The following is a 17904-nucleotide window of genomic DNA, read 5'->3' on the forward strand; positions in this document are numbered from 1 at the left end:
GGTGTTGGACCCCCACAGATCAGTTACTAATGTCATGCGTTAGGGGCCAGCCGAAAAACTCCTTTAGGAAGGGGCCCCTTGACTAGGGTTTGGCCCATGGCGGTAAAAGACATTGCAGTTTACAGTACCTGTAAATTAACACATCACATAGTAAGGTACGTCACGGATGTGTGAATAAGACCAAATGCTTGGTTGCAATTTTAGAAACCAACAATAGACAATAGTAAAACAGTTTTAGTAAAAGAATTAAAAAAAACTCTCAAAAACCCTGTAATCTAATTCTAGTACTATTGTATATCCATAGCTCCACATATTATGCATTCTAGCCTTCTCCGACAGTCTTTGGTGATTGTTCGCCCTTGTATAGATTTCGGTTGTACATTGTGTTGAGGATGTGCAGGTTATTTATATGATGGATTGTATAATGATCAGGTAGCAGAATGGAAAGGAGATTTATCAATGTTGTCTGACAGTCTGACATATTAGGTTTCTTGAAAAGGACAATAGTTCTCCAATTAATAACATGAACGTGTCACTAAACCTAGGAAAGAGTGGGACGAAATGCCAGAAGACAATCCTGAATGCCCCACTATTAGTCTTGACACATTACTGTATAGATCACTTGTATTCAGAGACAGATTCCCTGGAGTCTGTACTATAGATTCAGTACATTCACTGTCTTGAGCACAAATCCAAACGATAACCGCGTGTATTTTGCTACAACTCTTCCTATAACCATAGCTGGATTCTAGGCAGGGTGCATGGTATATGTGTCATGGGGTCTACACTCCATCAATGTTTTTGTGTCTACTTAACCATACACCTATGTAATGTGTAGAAAAGGAATGTAGAATAGAGGTTACCGCTATATGACACTATAGAGCAGAGAGAAGGCGCCTTTGGCTATAGCACCACAGTTCAGGGTGAGAAGATGTGATATTGTAATGGGTGCCTTAAACAATGCCTATTACTGTGCCAGTTGCATAATGCAATCTCCCAATGTATACTATATTATTATATATCTGGGAATAGGAAGCCTTTAAACTGAGCACATGTGTAAACCACTGGATGCAGAGTCATTTTACAAGCTGTGACATGTAGGAGAATAGAAGTATCCCTGAGTCAGTGCTGATGCCAGGGTATATGAATGGTGCTATTGTTAGAACTGGGAACACTCATGGGTGTTGGCAAAGTGAACACAAAATTGTGCTGAAGTCCAAGTAAAATGGAAATTATCAAGAAAGCCAACAGAATCAGAAATGATCGGCACGGCCCCCACCACAAACACCAGGACTAAGAAGGTGCGATATCTCCTACACTGGTGTGCTCGGCAGGAAAGTATAAGTATCCGACATCCAACACAAGTATGTAACAACAAAAGAAATAGTGCAACATACCGTATAAATAGTCCACACCACCCCATATAAATACTCTATACCACCTCATATAAATACTCTACACCATATAAATACGCCACACAACTCTATATAAAAACCTCTCCTTTATTACAATTTGCAAGACCTGTGGACTGGATGGAGTACAACACTGAATTGGCAGAGCGATGGCCGTTTTGCAATGACTTTGTTTCATCCTGGCTAAGGCAGAGTAGTGTGGTGGGTGCCGCGGTATTTTTCATGGCTCTAAATTAACTATGTTGGCTTTCTCCAAGTATCCCAGCTTCCTTCAATACTGGAAACAATACTAAAAGACCAGTCAGCTTATAAAGATGTCCTCACACAAGACAGAAGTCAACGCAAGCCATCTACTACAGCTACTATGTATAGTCAATTGCGTTCTAGCAGAGGAGCAACATGGCTGAGGTGTGTGGCTGGGCCACCAGTGGTCACATGGGCACATCAAGCACCATGATGTGATGACACTCGGCAATATATAAAAATATTGGATAGGCAGGAGGTTACAAATTACAAAGGGGTTTCTCTGGACTACAGTATTGATGGTGTATCCTTGGCGTAGCTCATCCATACAAAATCCCCGAAGATCACCTGCCTAAAATGGGCTGACCCATCTTCACTGTTTTTGAGACAAAGGGCCATACTTTTGGTAGTGGCTGTGCCTGGTACTGCAGTTCACTCCAACACAGTCCAATTCAAGTGAATGGAACTGAGCTGTAATAACATGCACAGCGGTCATCAAAAGTATGGGGAGGTATCTAGTAAACAACGAAAGGGATGGGGCAGTATTTTATATTTACTAACGCTGTAGTAGACCCCATCTATGTCAATTGAACATTACACTTTAGGCTGAGGCCCCACGTTGTGGAAACACAGCTTTTTTTGTTGCAGATTTTGCTGCGTTTTCTTAGCCAAAGCCAAGAATGGCTATAGAAGGAATGTGAGCTATATAGGAAGTTCTTATATGTCTCCCTTCTGCACAATCAATTCCTGGCTTTGGCTCAAAAAAACACAACAAAATCTGCAACAAAAAAGCTGTGTTTCCGTAACATTGGGCCTCAGTCTAAGATAGAAAATCTAATTTAATGGTAGTCTTGTAAGTCTAATAATACTTCTGGAATTATAGTTTGCTGTCATTTTATGAGCTATACATAAGTCTACTAGCTTGAAACTTTGGAGACTTGAACCACATCAGAAATGGCATGACTGACCGCTATGTAATTTACAATACATTGGAACTTTCTGCGAAAATTGCTAATGCGAATAAAGTTCATCTGCTCCATGTATACAGCCTTTATACTGGATGGCCCACCCTCTAGGACATTATCCTACATGAATTGTCTACATTTGGTGCATTGTAAACTGTGACCATTGCAATACACAGATTATATCATTTATTTAATAAAATATTTCACCGAGACACATAGTATACGCCAAAGCACATATGATCTGCTACATGTGGACAAGCCTAACATTAGATATATTTAGCCCTGTTACATAAAAATAAGTCAACAGGAAGCAAATTTGACGTCTTTGCTTCAACTTCTGACATGTCAGCTAGTCACCCACTCATTGACAGATGATACTTCATGGGGAAATGATCACAGATGTCTGGCCATATCAAAGTCAATGAAATTGATGAAAACCTACTGAAAATAGGTGCCTGGAAATTCATGGTTTTCCCAATGAAACTCTTAGTAATCTGATCATAAAAAAATACATAGAGCTCATTCACACAACAGGCTTTCATGGCCGTCGTAGAAAATAATGGACCATTTTTGGGCTCCTTTCAAGCCCATGAGAGATCTGTGCAAACATTTTACCCTTGGATACTTTTTCACGGCCAAGTATACAGCCCTGAATAAGCACTGAGGCTGGAGGAAACCTCTGCAAACTTTCTGTGCAACGTGCTGCAGGAAGAACCGCAATGCGTTGCCGCCGGGACGCCATGTGCAGCCGTAGCCTAAGGCAGATCTACTCGTGTCTTCTACTTCTTCAGGTTACACACACTTTGATTTCTAGATGCTAGTAAGGCTACATTCACATCTGCTCTTGAGACAACATTGGGATTCTTTCAAAAAATTCTGTCTATGGGGTCCATTGGAAAATGTTGGTTTCTTATAACGGAATATGATCTGGCAATGCCATTACTTTTCATTATACTATATCTATAATGACATAGAAAAATTGAAATAAACTTGCAGATGTGAAGAAGACAGCCTTATTATGGTGCTTTTACCTCCTCATGTAAAGGAATAAAAAAGCCTGTAATTATAAGTCAAAGGAACACAGACAGAAAGTCTGAATAAAACAGCATATCGGTCTCATGGAGAACAAGCAAACCTCCTGTGCCTGCCTTAGGCCACATAATACATTCCAGCACGCTTAGAAAGATGGATTTTTCTGTTTCCACCTCTACCTCTGACCACACCCAGCTTATCAAAGTAATTGCAGTAATTATAGCTCATTTAACTCACATTTTCATTGAGCAAAAATGTAGCTGTTTCCCAATTCAGAAGACATTGTTACAATGCTGAGAACATACAATGAAATGTCATTTCTTACGACAGATGATTTTCTCAGACTACATGCTGCGCTTGCTGCTCGCTTGTTTGTCTGTTTGTTTCTTTAATCATTTTGCGTAAAGGCTGAAGACAGAATCCTGTGGCAAAATGAATTCTTCTGATTTCTGTACATTGCAATGTTATCTCTAAGACCAGGGACCAAATCATCCTTGAAATGTCCCTACACAGTGACAGCCAGGCCTTGGTATCTGAGGTCACCCCTTCTGCTACATAAAATTCTACTGATTAAAGGCCCAGGTACAAATTTAACATTGGGATGCAAGATCATTAATTTACACATTCCACAAAGACAGATTAGACACCATTAGGCAATGAGTAAGTTTTAAATTTTAAGTTTTCTTAAAAATTTAAATGTGCAGGGTCTTGCTGGTCAAGATGCTGGCTTGTCTGTTCTATATGACTCTAGAAGTCTTCAAGCATGATGTCCTATCAATTTTCTGCTGCTAATAATCACATTACAGCTGAAACACATTTTGAATTTGTCTCCCTGCTAGAAGGTGTGTACAATAAGGAGTAGTCTGACCCCTCCCCTCTTCATTATAACTACTTTGGTTGGTTTATATGTAATTCTGCCAGGAGTAACTATACAGTTGCAACACATGGCTGAGAAAAAACAAAAGTTACCTCAATCTAGAACACTAGTCTGTAAATCCATGGCAAATACAGGGAAGATTTGCTTAGGCCTTGTTCACACCTGTGTCAGTAATCCGTTCAGGGGATTACTCATGGGGACCCCCCTGAACAGACTACTGAACGCATTGGCAAGTCGTGTGCAGTGAAAGCACATGGATCCCATAGACTATAATGGGGTCTGTGTGCTTTCCACACGGTCTTCGCACAGAACATGCGGACAGAAAAGTAGTTCATGATCTACTCCTCTCTGCATGACTCATGCAGAGACCGTGCGGAAAGCACTCAGACCCCATTATAGTCTATGGGATCCATGTGCTTTCACCGCACATTGCTTGCCAATGTGTTTGGTAGTCCGTTCAGGACGGTCCACATGTGGACTCCCTGAGCGGATTACTGACGCAGATGTGAACGAGGCCTTAGGGTTTTCCACCAAGTGGGGAACATTGAGCAGAGACTGCAAACAGGAGAGAGTATAAATTCCCAGGAGACACTAAGTTTCTGAGATTGCACAGTGTAAGTGGCAGCTGCTCAGATAAGAGAGAAGCTTTGCCCACAGTGATGGGCATGGTTGCAACACCTAGAGAGTGCCACAGAGTGTCCTCCATCAGAAAGCGTCCAGAGAAATTCCGCTATTCTATTGTAACAACTTGGGGCCTTGCTGTATTGGAGAAGAACTGTTGTTTACAAGGTTCTGTTTGCCTGTTTCCGGTGTAACCATGTTTGCCCTATGCCTTCTTAGAACACCTATCCCCAGTCTTACAAACATCCATATATGTGTGACTGTGTACACAGAAGAGATTGAAGGTCTATCTCCATCACAAATTTTCCCCCATGCCCTTTCAACAATCAGTGGACCAATGTGATACCCTTTGCTTGCATATAATACAATTGCTAAGTATAAAGGATAAGGAAAAAGTATGTTTTTGTACCGTGTTAGCCAGTGGGTATGAAACATAAAAAACAAAAAAACTTGAGAGTCTTCAGTAGTTGATACCTTTTTCAATGGCTAACTAATAATGATGACAGATTACAAGCTATCGAGGCACTCAGCCTCTTCCTCAGGTATACCGTAGTACAGTGATTTTCAACCTTTTTTGAGCCGCGGAACACTTTTTACACTTAAAAAATCCCGGGGCACACCACCAACCAAAATGGCACAAAATGACACTAAAACAGTACATATTATACATATAGTTAATAATATAGATTCTAAATGGTTGATTCTTTGGTTGAAATAAACTGCAGCAAAATCTGCAACAAAAACGCTGCGTTTATGCAACGTGGGGCCTCAGCCTTACGCCTCCTGCATACAAGTGGCACGCATGTGGTTTTCACTGATATAAACATTAAAAATTAATTGACAGGACCACAAATGCAGACAGATATACACTCACCGGCCACTTTATTAGGTACACCTGTCCAACTGCTCGTTAACACTTAATTTCTAATCAGCCAATCACATGGCGGCAACTCAGTGCATTTAGGCATGTAGACATGGTCAAGACAATCTCCTGCAGTTCAAACTGAGCATCAGTATGGGGAAGAAAGGTGATTTGAGTGCCTTTGAACGTGGCATGGTTGTTGGTGCCAGAAGGGCTGGTCTGAGTATTTCAGAAACTGCTGATCTACTGGGATTTTCACGCACAACCATCTCTAGGGTTTACAGAGAATGGTCCGAAAAAGAAAAAACATCCAGTGAGCGGTAGTTCTGTGGGCGGAAATGCGTTGTTGATGCCAGAGGTCAGAGGAGAATGGCCAGACTGGTTCGAGCTGATAGAAAGGCAACAGTGACTCAAATAGCCACCCGTTACAACCAAGGTAGCCAGAAGAGCATCTCTGAACGCACAGTACGTCGAACTTTGAGGCAGATGGGCTACAGCAGCAGAAGACCACACGGGGTGCCACTCCTTTCAGCTAAGAACAGGAAACTGAGGCTACAATTTGCACAAGCTCATCGAAATTGGACAATTGAAGATTGGAAAAACGTTGCCTGGTCTGATGAGTCTCGATTTCTGCTGCGACATTCGGATGGTAGGGTCAGAATTTGGCGTCAACAACATGAAAGCATGGATCCATCCTGCCTTGTATCAACGGTTCAGGCTGGTGGTGGTGGTGTCATGGTGTGGGGAATATTTTCTTGGCACTCTTTGGGCCCCTTGGTACCAATTGAGCATCGTTGCAACGCCAAAGCCTACCTGAGTATTGTTGCTGACCATGTCCATCCCTTTATGACCACAATGTACCCAACATCTGATGGCTACTTTCAGCAGGATAATGCGCCATGTCATAAAGCTGGAATCATCTCAGACTGGTTTCTTGAACATGACAGTGAGTTCACTGTGCTCCAATGGCCTCCACAGTCACCAGATCTCAATACAATAGAGCATCTTTGGGATATGGTGGAACGGGAGATTCGCATCATGGATGTGCAGCCGACAAATCTGCGGCAACTGTGTGATGCCATCATGTCAATATGGACCAAAATCTCTGAGGAATACATCCAGCACCTTGTTGAATCTATGCCATGAAGAATTGAGGCAGTTCTGAAGGCAAAAGGGGGTCCAACCCGTTACTAGCATGGTGTACCTAATAAAGTGGCCGGTGAGTATAGGGTATATAGGACAGATATAGTGTAGGTATAGGACAGATATAGGGGATGTATAGGACAGATATAGGACCTGCTCTATAATTTTCAGCTCTTCAATTTGGCCCAGATACACAGCCACAAATAGAATGGCTCTATATATGGGTCCTTAGAAATGTATAGGTCTGTACTTTTATCCAAAGTTGTGTATAAAAAGTCTGGTCATGTATATTACAGGTTACAACTCAATGTGCCTCATATTAATAGCAGTGAACCCCATCATGTCCCTCACATTAACCCCCTGTGTGCTTTACATAAGGGATAGTGATATGTGAGACATATGGAGGTAATAATTAAGTAAATATCTTCATTATATAGTACCCCCATATGTTACACATGTTATTAACTCTTATGTGAGCCACACACGGGTTAATATGAGGGACATGAAGGGGTTAATTGCTATTAATGTGAGGCACATGGAGTTACTAAAACTAAAGTAATAACCCCAAATGCCTGACATTAATAAGAATAGTTACTAGCCTGGTGTTGTTCTTACTTTCACTTTGTTCAGCTTCCTCTCCTCCTCAGGGCTGCAGACGGCAGGAGCTCCTCCTCACGTGTAGCAGCTGGTCCAAGGAGCCCTTATCCTGTGCAGTGAGAGGCTCATCTCTGATTGGTGGGCAGGGAGAGAAGGGGGCGTGTCCTACACCTGAGCTCTAGCAGAGCAGTGAAGGGACGCTCCGTCTACATTTACAAGTACACGAACGTCGGGGACTGGCTGCTGTGCCAGCAAAATAGGTCTCCTGTGCCAATCTTGGCACGCGTTTGGGGAACTTTCCCCGCGGCACACCCGACCATGTGCTAGTGTGTACACTGGTTGAAAATCACTGCCGTAGTATATCACTATACCTGGGGAAGAGGCCATTAAAAAGTTAGCCATTAAAAAAGGTATCAACTACTGAAGACTCCTAAGTATAAAGGAATCTTTCATCATCTAATAGTAAAAAGGTAAGGATCAACCAAGACCGGCCCCATAACTGTTGTATTATAGTCTGTATATGTTTTCCTTTTCATGTGATGAAGTTATTATATATCTACGCTGCTACTATAAATATATATATATATATATATATATATATATATATATATATATATATATATTATAATAAATAAACTAGACTGGGCTGATCACCTGGAGGTGCTGCACGTGTGTCTGAACACAGTACCACACTTTGGAGGATTAGATACACGTGTCTGCATACAGTACCACATGCTGAAGGATTAGATACACGCGTCTACACACAGTTCCACATGCCGTAGGATTAGATACACGCCTCTTCACACAATACCACATGCCAGAGGATTAGATACACCTGTCTGCACACAGTACCACACGCCAGAGGATTAGATACGCGCGTCTACACATAGTACCACATGCCGTAAGATTAGATATGCACGTCTGCACACAGTTTCACTTACCGGAGAATTAGATACGTGCCTCTTCACAAAATGCCACACGGGGGAGGATTAGATACACACATCTGCACACAGTACCACACGAACAAGGATTAGATACTTGCGTCTAAACACAGTACTACACGGGGAAGGATTAGATACAGCTTTACTCCAGGTATCCATAACAACTGATCACAGGTTTTTCACTGATATCCAAAATGAGATACACATAATCACATGACGCTTATGGATACACACACAAACCACATACAAAATACATCAGTGCAAAACTGGACAATTCTTATGGGGCCACTACACAAACATAAAATGTAATATACCCGTGCGAAGCCGGGTTCTCCCTCTAGTATATATATATATATATATATATATATATATGTATATATATATATATATATATATATATATATATATATATATGTGTATATATATATATATATATATATATATATATATATACATATATATATATATATATATATATATATATATATATGAGTTTTTGTGGTTTTACAGGGTCGGAAGTCAGCAACACTGTGTTAATATGGAATATCACACCTTAAATTTTAGGCTATTTTCTCAGTAAAATGGTGTAAATAACAAGCATGAACATTAGTAATTGCCAAAGTATCATATAAAAGTGTCCTATCTAAGTTATGGTAATGCGTCTCCATGTCTCCCTAGACATTATTGTGAAATAGTGTATGCCCTCGCCAAGTGTTAATGTGATCAGAAGCCTTGTGACAATTTTCAGATCCAGCCAGTTTTATCCCCTGTAAAAGGCAGTCATATAAATATGAGTCATGAGGCTCCGTGGGACAGCAATTTAAAAACCAATTGAGCAACATGAAATTTTGCTGCCAGATGCATTTTCTCAAACACGGAACAGAATAACATTGGGGGAAATTTAATGATGATGTTTTATCAAGAGCACTTCTGTCAGCAAATAGATGAAAGCCCTGCCACATTGACTCGGAGACGTAAAGGTTATTGATGTTTTATTAAAGTTAATATGAATGGGTAAGATATATACGGTATATATATTTTAAGAACTCCATTGAAATTATTTGTAAGCAGCCTGCACTCAGACATGAAAGCTGCGCTGATTTACAGTTTATAGCTCAGGCAAACCAGAGGAAAGAAAATAGAAATCAAGTTAACATATAAAAATATACATAAAAGTAAATCAGTATGTAAGAGTCTTAGGAATTCTCTTATTAGGAAAAATATACCCAAACACAGACTTATTTGAGGCCTGATAAATGTAGGTGACATACCTAATAAATCCAATGACTTCTTCTCTGATTTAGTTTCCATTTCTTCTCCATCTGCTCCAGACCACCATGATGACTTCTCCTAAAAAAGACTGTAATTTTCATTCTGTTGGATCCACTCCATCTATTCCAGCACCGCCATTCTCCTCCTCTTCTTATAGGAGACCACCACAAAATGGCCAATAAAACAGCCAACTGCACACAGCCATCGGCCATTTTGTGGTGGTCTGGTGTAAGAGACCACCACAAAAGAAAGGAGAGGTATAAGTGGTTTCTTTATGTTTCTCAAGTCACTCTTGAGTTTGACTCAAAAACCATAGGAAAATTTGCAACAAATATGCAGCTTTTGGCAATATGAGGAATCAGTCTAAAGGTTTTTTGGGAATTTTTGATGGTTTTGCTTAGTACCTAGGTGCTCTCCCCATTGAAATCAATGGGAGGCTTTTATCCCTATGCTTTCAATGTATTATGCGCGTAATACATTGAAAGCATAGGGAAAAAAGCCTCCCATTGATTTCAATGGGGAGCGCACGTATGCCAACTCCCATTCAAGTCAATGGAAACTGCTTTTTACGCGCTCATTCTGAATGTGTTTTTACAATCAGAATGAGTGCAGCATTACATCGTGTGAAGGCTCCCTTATAGTCAAAAAAGAAAAAATATGGTTCTAAGCAGTGATAAGTACAATAGACATAAGAGGTAATACATAGTGTCCACATCAACTTGTACAAGTTAGAGATGGGGAACCTTGCAGGTTTTGTTTCAGGTTCTGGTGGCATGGCTACCAGATTTGTTTCAAGTCGAAGAAGTTCAGTATGAACAACTGTGTGTAGACACTTTTTGGTCTGGCCCAGGGGCGTAACTACCATAGAGGCAGCGGACACAGGGCCCGGGCCATTAGGTGGCCCAGTGACAGCCGCTACCGCTGCGTTTTTTGTTTTTGTTTTTTTTTAAATAGGCCGTTAGGGCCCCTATTCACTTGCCGATCCTGGCTGGGCCGGGATCGGCAAGTGACACCGCGGGCCCCACAAATACTATCATTATACTCTTGGGTCTTTGCAGACCCCCGAGTATAATGATCGGCGGATCGGGAGAGGTAAGGGAACATAACAAACAGTGTTACTTACCTCTCCACGATCCTGCCAGGCCTCCTTTCTGACGTCACATGAACTCGGCCTGCATCCCGGGTCATGTGACGTCTGACGTCATTTCATAAGGATGCCAGCAGAGAAGACAGCGTAGGAGCCAGAGACAGGTAAGAAACAGTAATTTTTTATGTTTTTATTCCCCTGGGTCTGAAAAGACCCCAGAGTATAATAATTGTTTATGGGTGTCCACTATGGGGGATAATACTGTGTTCAGGGGCCACTATGGGGGATAATACTGTGTGCAGGAGACACTATGGGGGATAATACTGTGTGCAGGGGCCAGTAAGGGACATAATACTGTGTGCAGGGGCCAGTAAGGGACATAATACTGTGTGCAGGGGCCAGTAAGGGACATAATACTGTGTGCAGGGGCCACTATGGGGGATAATACCGTGTGCAGGGGCCAGTAAGGGGCATAATACTGTGTGCAGGGGCCAGTAAGGGGCATAATACTGTGTGCAGGGGCCAGTAAGGGACATAATACTGTGTGCAGGGCTTACTAAGGGACATAATAGAGTGCGGAGGAGGGGGTCGGTCAAGGTCTTCGACATCGGTGTCGGTTGGGGGGGGGGCATGTGAAAAGTTTGCCACGGGGCCCCGCCATTCCTAGTTACGCCACTGGTCTGGCCTGCTCATGTAACCTCTGATAGCCCATGGACAGGCCTCAGTGGTGACCCTGGGTGCTGCGAGGAGGCCAGAATAGGTAAGGAAAGGTGAGTATAAATTCTTTGTATCTTTTTCACCTCCACTGGGCCTCCACCTATTATACTCAGGATTCTGAAGAGATAATAATAATGCTGCTAACCATTTTAATTCACCCAAGACAAATCACCATTTGTTCAATTTTGTAAACAAACAAACAATTTGGAAAGTTCGGATTGAACCTGGCTCGGAACTATTGAGTCCATTGTGCATTGGATTATAATGACACCCATTGACTTTAAGGGTACGTTCACACGGTGGAAAATGGATTCCACTTGTGAACATACTGTGCGGCTAGCAGCGGTGGGATGCAATCAAATCTGACAGAAACCATGAAGGAACCCCTATTAGTTAATGAATGTCATTACAACCCACTACACAGTGAATCTGACATCAGTGTTTCTCTGATATATGAGTTTCTAAAAGACATATTTTTGGCTCAGTGACCCCTGATCACAAGGCATTTAAAGGGAGTCTGCCACCAGAGCCCACCAACGCAGTCCTGCAGATAGATAGGTTAGGGTCACCTGAATCGGCGCTTTTGTTGCCGAGATTTTGGTTTTTCATAAATGATCTCTTTGAAGCAATAGGGGCGTTGTCTATTACCCCAAACCCTGACGTATGTGCAGGACTGGGTGGATATGTTGGGTTCTGATGACAGACTCCCTTTAAATATAATTTTTTTTATTATTTTATATTTTATAGAGTCTGCCGTAAGTATTACCATCCACTTGTATTCTCTGTCCTTTATATATTGCAGTAAAAAGAAATGTAATTGAATCCATTCCTAAGAAAATGTACGATGTAACTAGCGGTAGCCGTTTAGGATGAAAACAAAAGGCTAATCCTACAAGCAGAAAATCCACCGTCTGTGTCTGCACATTTAACCGCAATTTCCAGAGACTTTTCCAGCGTTTCTCATCCGCCGTACATTATTGCAAGTACAGATTGCAAGATTGTAAAATATCATCGGCACAAAGCTGTAGCTCTAGGATAAGTGCTTAGACTATGTTCCCAATACACTGTTTCCATAGAAACAATGCGTAGGAGTCAGGTCTGTCTGCAAGTAAAGGAAAGAAGGTCTGACAAAGATGGAGAGTAACATGGACCACAAAGCAAAATATTAACATTCATATACCACCGAGACAGAGAAGCCGTCAGAATAAATATTGATTATTATATAGAAATGGGGTGACATGCGGTCAAAGATGTCAACTAAAAAGTAATAGAATTCCCTGCAGAGCCCGCAGAATAACATTACTATACATGAGCCCAGCGTATACAGTATGTAGTGCAAAACAGCAAGAATAAATCATTTCCAGCAAAACACACTTCAATAAATGCAACATAAAAGGAAGATTAATACATGCACATTTTCTGCAATTTCATGCTGCTTTTTTTCCCCTAAAGATGCTATACTGGTAAATGTTATTAGATTTACTGCTATGAAAACCCCATATTGAAATGCCCTATGTAAAAGAGAGATCAAAAGTAAAACATTGCAAAAAATTAAGATTCTTAAAGAATTAAACGCATCCTAGATATGTATGAAATATTCACAGTATATATTATAAAACCTATACTAGATGCTGGACACTTTACCCATTGAATAAAATTTACTTTTTTGGTCTAAATAAGCAAGCTGTGTCTATAGCGCCATCTTTTGGAAGGCAGCAGTCCTATAAGTAAATGGTCGACCTCTTAGGCCGGGTTCACACGGAGTATTGTGGCTCGTCATTTGGTACGTACGCGCAAAATAGTGCCACGTATACGGTACCGGCTCCCATTGAAAACAATGAGAGCGTATATGGCCCGCAAAAGATCCTGCGGCGTGTACGTACCAAATGACGAGCCACAATACTCCGTGTGAACCCGGCCTAAGGCAGAAGCCCCATGTTGCGGGAACGCAAGTTTTTTTTATGCAGATTTTGTTGCGTTTTTTTTTCTGAGCCAAAGCCCAGAGTGGATTAAGCAGAAGGGAGAAGTATAAGAATTTCCTGTATATTTTTCATTCCTTTTGTAGCCACTCCTGGTTTCAGCTCAAAAAACCGCAGCGAAGTCTACAATAAAACAAGCTGCATTTCCGCAATGTGGGGCCTTAGCCTTAGCCTCAAACAGGTCTTGAGACACAATTAGGATGTAAGGCACTCCTCTGCAGACAGCTGTTCTGGGTTCAGTGCCCTTCATCAGTGCTATGTAAATCTAGGGGAGTTACAGATATGTCACCTCTTTGTCAGATTCAGAGGGGAACGGAAGGAACACTGCCACTGTCAATAAGCAAACACACACAACAACACAAGACATCTCCCAGTAGACATCAGCAGACATGAACAATTTTATTTAGTAGGCAATGTGAATTGGTGAATGGTTGTGGGACTTGCATGTTATATGCTGTGGATTTTGGTTACTGTGTGATCTGATAAGTGTACGGTACCTGTAGCTGTCCTATATCTTTGTGTCCATCACATCACCAAGACAGATTTATACTCATAGCAAGTAATGAAGGTTTGGGTTATGGGTACTGAATTAAAAAGCACCTGTCAACACTATTGAATAAGGCTTCAGGCCTTATTCACACACATGGGTAAAAACACCCTATTTTTGAAGACTGATGTGTTCATTCCTAGCCTTCATAGCTTCTGCACTGGCAGGAGGGTATTCCTCATTTACGAGTGGGCACACATCTCCTAATACATCAAGTGTCCTCTGCTCTGGGCCATGCAGTTGCTTTGAAATCTACATAATTTATTGTCATAAATGATCATACATCTGGTGGGGTAAATGGCCCCGTCCACACCATGACCGAGGACAGATCCTCTTGAGGGAAACTGGAGAGAGTGGTGCAAATATAAAAAAAATTACAAATGTCTGCGCAAAAATCCATTTTACCGAAAAATGGGTCGCTTGGTATACAAGGCTTGATAAATCCCCCCCCCCCATTTATTTCATGGCTATTCTCATGTCAATTTTTTGGTCTGTCCTTGTTCATTTTGATGGATCCCTCAATAGACTGAAGTCTATAAGAGATCTGTGAAAATGATTCCCGCAAGGATGCAACATGGCCATTACAAATATAAGGTAATGTATAAATGGCTGATAGTGGGTCCGACCCCAAGTATAAGTATAAGTATAGCACTTAACTAGTCTCATAACTATTCTTAAAAATGAATGGGGCAGGGTCGCACATTCTGTGTCCACTGGTATGTTCTGAATGGGAGCCAAACACCCCCCTTCTCAGGAGTCAGAACCCCACCGATCAGCAATTCATTCCCTATCCTATGAATAGGGGATCAGTCAGATGTCACATTAGTGAGTTAAATAAGTGATTCCCGTCTTTGGGGATATTTCCTTACAACACCCCCTTAATGGACGTGATTTGGTCTATTTGTAGGATACATTTCCTTTTGCTTGTTTTTCTATCCACATTCATTCGATATCTCTATAAACAAGAAGTAAACATTTCTGCTGGTTTATAGCACACATCGCCTCCAGTTCCCAAAGTGCAGGACTGAAATGTCTGCTTAAATTTTAATCAATAAAAAGCTTATGTCTAAGAGACGATCTTTATCTAGATCAGACGTTGCCTACAGACTCATATTAGAGAAATTTTAGTTTCATTCAGTGCTGATACAATCTCTCCATGCTGTAATATCTTTCCTTAACTGCACACAAACAGTGTAGCAATATGTTTGCTAATGTCTTTTTCCTGGCTTATCACACAGCTATTAACCATCTGGAGAGAACTGTGTTGAAAAGAGCAAGTTGCGCTTGAATAGGAAAAAAGTGAAATAACTACTCTTATTGTACGCCCACATAGCAACTTCAGATATATACTACAGCACCGGAATGCAGAAATGATAACGTAAAAGTAGATTAGAACCTATTCAGCAAGTTAAATGCAAAACCAGGCCAGACATTTCACATGTGCAACCCGTGCAACTACAAATGCACATCAAATATATATATATATATATATATATATATATATATATATATATATATATATATATGATATATAATAATAATAATTGTAAAATATAATAATAACTAATAATAATAAGAGTTGTCCTTTTTTAATACATGTCATAATTACTGAGAAATTTACTGGAGAAGCGCTCTGTGACTAATAGCACCGACTGACATCATATTAGCCATTGGAAACACAAGGATCCATATACTGTTCTAGTATAGGGCCCCTCTGTTGCCATTGATGCCAAAGAAAACAATTGCTGCTAGGAATTAAAACAATTTAGCTTCTGCTTTACAGAAACAGCACCACAACTGTGTACAGGTTGTTTATGGTACTGCAGCTCAGCTTCATGTAATATAACAAGCCCTGAACAGGTGTGCGTCTGTTTTTTGGAAGAAAGTAACAATATTTATCTAAACCTTGACAACTCCTTTAATAATTAAGGACCTATTTCCATGGTAGAATTTGCTGCTGATTTTGTGGTGGATTCTGTCTCCAAATCAGCAGCAGATCCCACCCACATACTGTTTCTTATTGTTTTCAATTGGAGGCAGAGATTGGAGCAGGATGCTGGAAAAAAAAACGCGTCCTGCTCCATTTTGGTACAAACTCCCCCCATTCAGTATCAGAAAGTTATGATGGAAAGTCGAGAAGAATGAATATCTGCCTCAGATTCCTCTTCATTTTCTGATGTCTGAACGAGCCCTAACTGTTGCACAATTCACTGATACCCAAAAGTGTTAAAGGGACCATGTGGGGAGGATTTGGGGCTGCATCAGTTGGTTTAAGTGGCCACGTGTTACAGGCATGACTGTATACAGGACATGACATTTACCAGGTAAGTAACTGGTAACTTTTTATAGCATTCTTGGCCCAAACCCACATCACATTTTCTTCTCAAATATGTTTTTATTGAATTTCATTTGATAAAAAAAAACAATATGGTGCTCTATTCAAGTCTAAGGAACTTCACAAGGTATTGTACTAGTGGCACAGGCCCTGGAGAAACTGTAATGACAAAATAAATGTGGATAATACCATAGACCATCAAAAGGAAAAGAGTAAAACAACAAAAGGGCATAGGTCAATGAGAAGAAAAACAACTTTAATGCCTTATGAAAATTAGGCAGTTGCAGGGGCTTAACTACCTGGATAGCAGTAGCGGCTGCCACAGGGCCTGGGACACCAGGGGGCCCGATGGCAGCCGCTACCGCTACGTTCTTTTTTTTTTTTTTTTTTAATAGGCCATTATAGGAGTAACCCCAGCAATAATGGGCCTTATTTACTTACCGATCCTGGCTCCTGTTAATGGACTCCTGCTACAGGCCCACAAACCCCATAAACACTGTTATCATTATACTTGGGGGTCATTTCAAATCCCCAAGTATAATGATCAGAGGGCTTGTAGAGGTGAGGGAACATTAAAAAAACTCTGTTACCTTTCCTGGGCATCGTCAGTCTCCGGGCCTACTTGGTGAAATCCCAGACGTGACATGGGCCGGACTTGCATCCTTATGCATGTCAAATGTTTGCCTTTTGGCCCCGCCATTCCTAGTTACGCCACTGTACATAGGCAAAGACCCTTTGGACTAGAAATAACTGGAGCAACCAAAGGTAGAAGATGCCTGCTGGAATATAAATGATGCCACATATGTGGTGATGGAGATGCTGGATATAGTTTGAGGTATGTTTATCTTAATGGGAATACCTCTAGGGTATATGTGCTAGAGAAGTGCTTAGAGCTCAAGTGGCATGTCACACGGTACAAGTATGTGCCTACAAACAGAAAATAAAAGGACCAGAGCTGTTGATGGGGAGTGAAAAAACCTAAATAGTGTTTTGTTTTGTTTTTGCAATGACAGTATTAACATAATGGTGTGCATCACTGCACCAGCCATACCAAACAAGGTCACAGATGGATGGCATAGCGATGGATTTTGCAGTGAAAGGGCTGGGGAAAGCATTCTTATAGGATAACCTACCAATGTAAAATTCTGGAAATACTGTATCATTCTATTGTTTATGTAGAAAATAGATAAATCAATATAAACATTCCGCATAAGAACGTGTATACACACAATACCAATGACAACGCTACAATGTATCAAAATAAGGCTTCATTT

Source organism: Leptodactylus fuscus, chromosome 1 (genome assembly GCF_031893055.1).
Source record: "Leptodactylus fuscus isolate aLepFus1 chromosome 1, aLepFus1.hap2, whole genome shotgun sequence".
Lineage (NCBI taxonomy): Eukaryota > Metazoa > Chordata > Amphibia > Anura > Leptodactylidae > Leptodactylus > Leptodactylus fuscus.